Consider the following 6,912-nt stretch of genomic DNA (forward strand, 5'->3'; position numbering starts at 1 on the left):
TACAATTAACCAGAGAATTCCTTGGTGGTCCAGTGGTTAGCACTCAGTACTTTCACTTCTGTGGCCCAGGCTCAATCCCTGTTCAGGGAACTAACATCCTGCAAGGTTAAGAAAAAAAATACAATTACCATTTGACCCAGTAACTCCACTTTATATATTTACCAAAAGTAAATAAAAACATTTGTCCATACCAAGACTTAAACATAATAGTTCATAGCAGTTTTATTCATAATAGCCCCAAACTGGAAATAATCCAAATGTTTCCCAACTGGTAAGTGGATAAAGTGTGGTATGTCCTTACAACACAATAATGTTCAGCAGTAAAAAGAAAACCACTTATATATGCAACAACATGGATGACTTTTGAAAATATCTTACTGATGAAAAAGAGACACAAAAGAGTACATATTGTAAAATACAATTTTAATGAACTTTAAACAAATGGAGTAACAGACTGGTTCCAAATAGGAAAAGAAGTACATCTGGCTGTATATTGTCACCCTGCTTATTTTACTTATATGCAGAGTACATCATGAGAAACACTGGACTGGAAGAAACACAAGCTGGAATCAAGATTGCCAGGAAAAATATCAATAACCTCAGATATGCAGATGACACCACCCTTATGGCAGAAAGTGAAGAGGAACTGAAAAGCCTCTTGATAAAAGTGAAAGTGGAGAGTGAAAAAGTTGGCTTAAAGCTCAACATTCAGAAAACGAAGATCATGGCATCTGGTCCCATCACTTCATGGGAAATAGATGGGCAAACAGTGGAAACAGTGTCAGACTTTATTTTGGGGGGCTCCAAAATCACTGCTGATGGTCACTGTAGCCATGAAATTAAAAGATGCTTACTCCTTGGAAGAAAAGTTATGACCAACCTAGATAGCATATTCAAAAGCAGAGACATTACTTTGCCAACAAAGGTCCATCTAGTCAAGGCTATGGTTTTTCCAGTGGTCATGTATGGATGTGAGAGTTGGACTGTGAAGAAAGCTGAGTGCTGAAGAATCGATGCTTTTGAACTGTGGTGTTGGAGAAGACTCTTGAGAGTCCCCTGGACTGCAAGGAGATCCAACCAGTCCATTCTGAAGGAGATCAGTCCTGGGATTTCTTTGGAAGGACTGATGCTAAAGCTGAAGCTCCAGTACTTTGGCCACCTCATGCGAAGAGTTGACTCATTGGAAAAGACTCTGATGCTGGGAGGGATTGGGGGCAGGAGGAGAAGGGGACGACCGAGGATGAGATGGCTGGATGGCATCACTGACTCAATGGATGTGAGTCTGAGTGAACAGGGGGAATTGGTGATGGACAGGGAGGCCTGGCGTGCTGCAATTCATGGGGTCACAAAGAGTCGGACACGACTGAGCAACTGAACTGAACTGAACTGAAACAAATGGAATCAAATACATAGTGACAGAAAGCAGATCAGTGCTTCTCTTGGGGGTTCAATGTGGAGTTAGGTGGGAGGATTGACTGCATGGAGTGGGAAAGAACTTTTGGGGTTGTCAGAAATATTCTATCTCTTTGTGGTGGTTTATCAGAACTCATCAAACTGTACACTTAAGTACATTTTATTGTATATAGTTTATACTACAATATAGTTGATATAAAAGAGAAGAAAATTCTCAAATTTGTTATTTAGTCCTTTCCTTAGTCATACCAAAGTATGACTTCTGCCTAAAATGTCCTTTCTTCCATCTCCCATCCCCATACTTTACCCCAGTGGTTGAAGTATGGTCAGTAAATAACAGTCACATTGCTTACCCTACAGTCTTACTCTATCATCCTTGTTTTACTTGTCTGCCTTGGCATCTAAATTTTAAGCTTCTTGAGAGCAGTGGGTAGGGCCTAGCCATCATAGATACTTAGATACATACATACATGATACATAGATACATCATAGATACATAGAATATTTATTCAAGTAGTTTGCTTGCTAAGAATACTCAAAAGGATCAGAAATATCTAAAATCTAATAGCCCCTCTTGAAATTATCAATTCTTTAAAGTTAAATCAACAACAGAATTTATAGAATTCAGGCCACATAGCTGATACAAATATTACATCTAATGCTTAAAGCATTCATTGTTTGGGTTAGTCCCAGTGTTGCTTTGGAGAACACTATATGCACAAAATTGTGAATTGTTTGATATGTTTCCTAAAATCATATATTGCAGAAGTATACCTTATTAGATATATAAAATACCTGTGTCAGAGAGAAACTTTTCCTTCTCATTTGGTATCTTCTGAACCTGACAGGTTTGTCAAATGAATGAATAACTCTGGCTATTAGCATTACTACATACATTCAAAATGTGTGAACCTTATTATAAAAATTCCTTCCTTTTTGTAAAGAGCACTACATGCATATACATATAACTCCTTTCATATACAAAGTCTAACTATGTGTCTAACAAGAAGTTGTAACAGTAGGTTTTCAGATAGCCTAAATTTACAATCATGAATATCAGAAAAGAGCTATTGCAAAATGAATTTTTAAGAAATGTTTGGAAGAATTTAAGAAACATTTTGTGTTCAAAATTCAAAATCAATTTTAATTGTTATACCTAATTATAGTGTTTGAATTATACAGTTTTGAATATTATAAATAGATCTAGCACAAGAAAAAGGAAAAATAGGAAAATATTTACTTTTCGAAGTACAGTGATTTAATGTATAAAGCCAATAGAATAATTGTTACTTCTGCCAGATGGTATTTTACATTTTGATAAAAAGATATATTCTTAATCATATATGTCAAGAAAAAGGGACCATATGTTGTTAAACACTTCCAATTTGTCATTTAATTTAAAAGGCACTACTGATATTGCCATAATTTTTTTTGGTGACGTGGCCTAAGTATCCTTGGTGTCAATAAAATTTAATTTTCTCAACTAATTTCCTTATTGTTCTTTGTTTGAGCAAATAACAAAGATTATTTTTTAGCACCTACAAAGAAAAGATGCCATAAAATGGATAAATCAGAATTCAGAGTATGTATTCAAGTTACTACTGGGTAAAAAAGCATAACCTCTGTTTCCAAGAAGCCTCTAAAATTTAACTTACTGCATTCTAGCAAAGTAAGTAAAATACACAGGATAACTCAAATGATTCCAAATTGACATCCTTTAATTTCAGAAACCCAACATATTGTTAAGATTTTTAAAAAGCGGGGAGGAATTCCTTCGGGGTTCAGTAGTTCGGACTTCACCCTTCCACTGCTGGGGGCACAGGTTTGATTCCTTGGTCAGGAAATTGAGATCCAGCAAGCCCTGCACGTTGTTGCTGCATGTGTTAGTCGCTAAGTGGTGTCCAATTCTTTGTGACCCTATGGGCTGTAGCCTGCCAGGCTCCTCTGTCCATGGGATACTCTGGGCAAGAATATTGTAGTGGGTAGCCATTTCCTTCTCCAGGGTATCTTCCCAACCCGGAAACGAACCCAAGTCTCCTGCATTGCAAGCAGATTCTTTACCACATGAGTCACTAGGGAAGCCAGTGTAGCAAAAAATAATAATAAAGAGTAATAATTTGTATTACAAAGTAATTTTGATCAATACAAAAGGGTTTCTGATGAAAGAAACCGTATGGAAGACACAAAAAATAACATTTTATCTATAACGGGTAAAGGAAATTGATACTAGATGAGTATTAAAATAAAGGTTTTGTATAGATTTTTTTATCTGCCTTTTGAAAAGGAAATTTGTTGGTCCTTTTTCCTCTGCCATTTTCCATCCAATTCTCTGTTCATTCTATAGGGCTTTATGTACTGATTTATTCTGGCTGAAAGTTTTAATTACCATGTACATTCTGAAGACTTGTAAATTTCTATTGTCTTTTCCAGGTTTTTCTTTGTTGTATTACAGGATGATAGAAGATGACATAGTTGGATGGCATCACTGACAAGATGGACATAACTTTGAGTAGGCTCCGGGAGTTGGTGATGGACAGGGAAGCCTGGCATGCTGCCACGGGGTCCATGGGGTCGCAAAGAGTTGGACATGACTGAGTGACTGAAATGAACTGAACTGATTACTATATCACCATTTATCATTCTCCAGTTGATGGGCATTTGGATTGTTTCTAGTTTTTTTGTTTTTTGCTATTATGAATACTATAAACATTCTCTATATTCCCTGGTCTATCTAAGCAAGAGATTCTCAAGACTATACCTACAAGTAAAATTGCTGGGTTCAAAGGCATGCATGTTGTCAATTTTAACTTGATAATGTCAAATTGTAATCCCATTTAACATTCAAACTTTCTTATTGCTCTACATCATCACTAGCATTTTATTTTGTTGGACTTCTTAATTTTTGCCAAGCTAATGAAAGTACAATGATGTATCATTTGCTTTAATTTACATATTCCTGATTACTAATAAAGTTGAATATCTTTCAAGTGTTAGTTGACCATTTATATTTACTCTTTTCTGAAATGCCAAGTCATGACTCTGGCACATTCTCTATTATGGAGTTATTATTATTATTGTTTTGTATACTTTCAAACTCTTCATTTTTCACTTCAGTAAAATGAAACCCAAAGAGGATACCTTACATGAGAAAGGTCATGTTGCTAGTTAGTAGCAGAATTAAAATTCATAGTAACCAGTGATTATTTTTTTAATTTGGTGGAAAAGCAACTGATATGCAATTAATGTCACTTCCTTCTATGTTATCATTTTATTTTTCTAAAGTGTTAACCGGTATAATTTTAGATGTCTGTGACACTTCAGAATGTATGTGACTACCTAGCAGTCCACTGAGATTGGAATGCTGCTCCAAGGAGACGACACTCAACAGGGAAATTTGAAAAGTCATAGATCTGTTCATAATATTGGCAAATAATAGAGGAAATTGGTGAACAACTATCTAGGAAATCTTGGGGATAGAGTGAGGGAAATGTTCAGTTCAGTTCAGTTCAGTTGTTCAGTCGTGTCTGGCTCTTTGCGACCCCATGAATTGCAGCACGCCAGGCCTCCCTGTCCATCACCAACTGCCAGAGTTCACCCAAACCCATGTCCATTGAGTCGGTGATGCCATCCAGCCAACTCATCCTCTGTCGTTCCCGTCTCCTCCTGGCCCCAATCCCTCCCAGAATCAGAGTCTTTTCCAGTGAGTCAATTCTTTGCATGAGGTGGCCAAAGTATTGGAGTTTCAGCTTTAGCATCAGTCCTTCCAATGAACACCCAGGACTGATCTCCTTCAGAATGGACTGGTTGGATCTCCTGGCAGTCCAAGGGACTCTCAAAAGTCTTCTCCAACACCATAGTTCAAAAGCATCAATTCTTCAGTGTTCAGCTTTCTTTATAGTCCAACTCTCACATCCGTACATGACCACTGGCAAAACCATAGCCTTGACTAGATGGACCTTTGTTGGCAAAGTAATGTCTCTGCTTTTCAATATGCTGTCTAGGTTGGTCATAACTTTCCTTTCAGAGAGTAAGCATCTTTTAATTTCATGGCTGCAATTATCATGTAATTAATTCTCACAGATGAGTCTGGTCTTTCTTTTCACTGTGATCTCTACTCATTGTGATTAATTGATTAAGAGGCAAAATCAAAATACCATGTATTTCTCAGTGTTTTTCATGAATACCATGGGTGGTACATAAGATGATTTTGGACATCCGTGCACATCTTTTATATTAATGGATACATACTTATTTTGATGTATACTAAAAGAATATATAAAAAACATATCAGACCTTTAATTTAATGACTATTATTGCTTAAGATAACAATTTCTTCTAAAACCATCTATTTAAGGAAAAATATTAAGTAAACAATGATACAAATAATAAGCAGATATGGGAAAAAATGTGAAAATGGCACAAATATAACCAAAATTTGGGAAACCCGGGATGATGATTATGATCATAGATAAATCTGGGTTGAAAAATTAACTCCATTACGTCCTATGTGTATGAATCTGGGAAGTTATTTACTTTCCTTGGCTGTACTGATTGGTATATGAGTTGCTTTAGCAAAGACCAAAATAGTAATGGCTTAAACAGTTATCCAAAATCACTTCGATGGTGACTGCAGCCATGAAATTAAAAGATGCTTGCTCCTTGGAAGAAAATCTATGACCAATCTAGACAGTATATTAAAAAGCATAGACATTACTTTGCCTACAAATTTCCGTATAGTCAAAGCTTTGGTTTTTCCAATAATCATGTATGGACATGAGAGTTGGAGCATAAAGAATGCTGAGTGTTGAAGAATTGATGCTTTTGAACTGTGGTGTCAGAGAAAACTCTTGAGGGTCCCCTGGAGAGCAAGGAGATCAAAACAGTATCCTAAAGGAAATCAATCCTGAATATTCATTGGAAGGACTGATGATAAAGCTGAAGCTCCAAAACTTTGGCCACCTGATGTGAAGAACCAACTCATTGGAAAAGACCCTGATGCTGGGAAAGATTGAAGGCAGGAAGAGAAGGGGATTACAGAGGATGAGATCGTTGGATGGCATCACCGATTCAATGGACATGAGTTTGAGCAAGCTCTGGGAGATAGTGAAAGACAGGGAAGCCCGGCATGGTGCACTCCATGGTGCCCCGAAGAGTCGAACACGACTGAGCAACTGAACGACAACAAAACAAGTTATCAGGTTTCTTTCTATCTCACCTGAAGATCACAGTAGTGAGGGGGTCAGAGTGGCACTGCTCCAATGAGGCTCTCAGAAGCCTGGGGTCTGTCTCCCAGCTGTGCTATCATCCTCTCAGACTATGGCATGTGGGAAAGGGAAGGAGGAATCAGGGGCAAGCAGCTTTTAGCTAAGAGCTTGAACTAGAACTTACGCATAATCACTTCCGTTTACACTCTAACGGCTAACTGCTAGAGAGACTGTCATCTCTAGTGGGAAGGAAGAAGACAATGGACATCAAGCATCAAAGGACAATGAGGGGAAG

The sequence above is a fragment of the Ovis canadensis genome, chromosome 2 (assembly GCF_042477335.2).
Source record: "Ovis canadensis isolate MfBH-ARS-UI-01 breed Bighorn chromosome 2, ARS-UI_OviCan_v2, whole genome shotgun sequence".
Taxonomy (NCBI): Eukaryota; Metazoa; Chordata; class Mammalia; order Artiodactyla; family Bovidae; genus Ovis; species Ovis canadensis.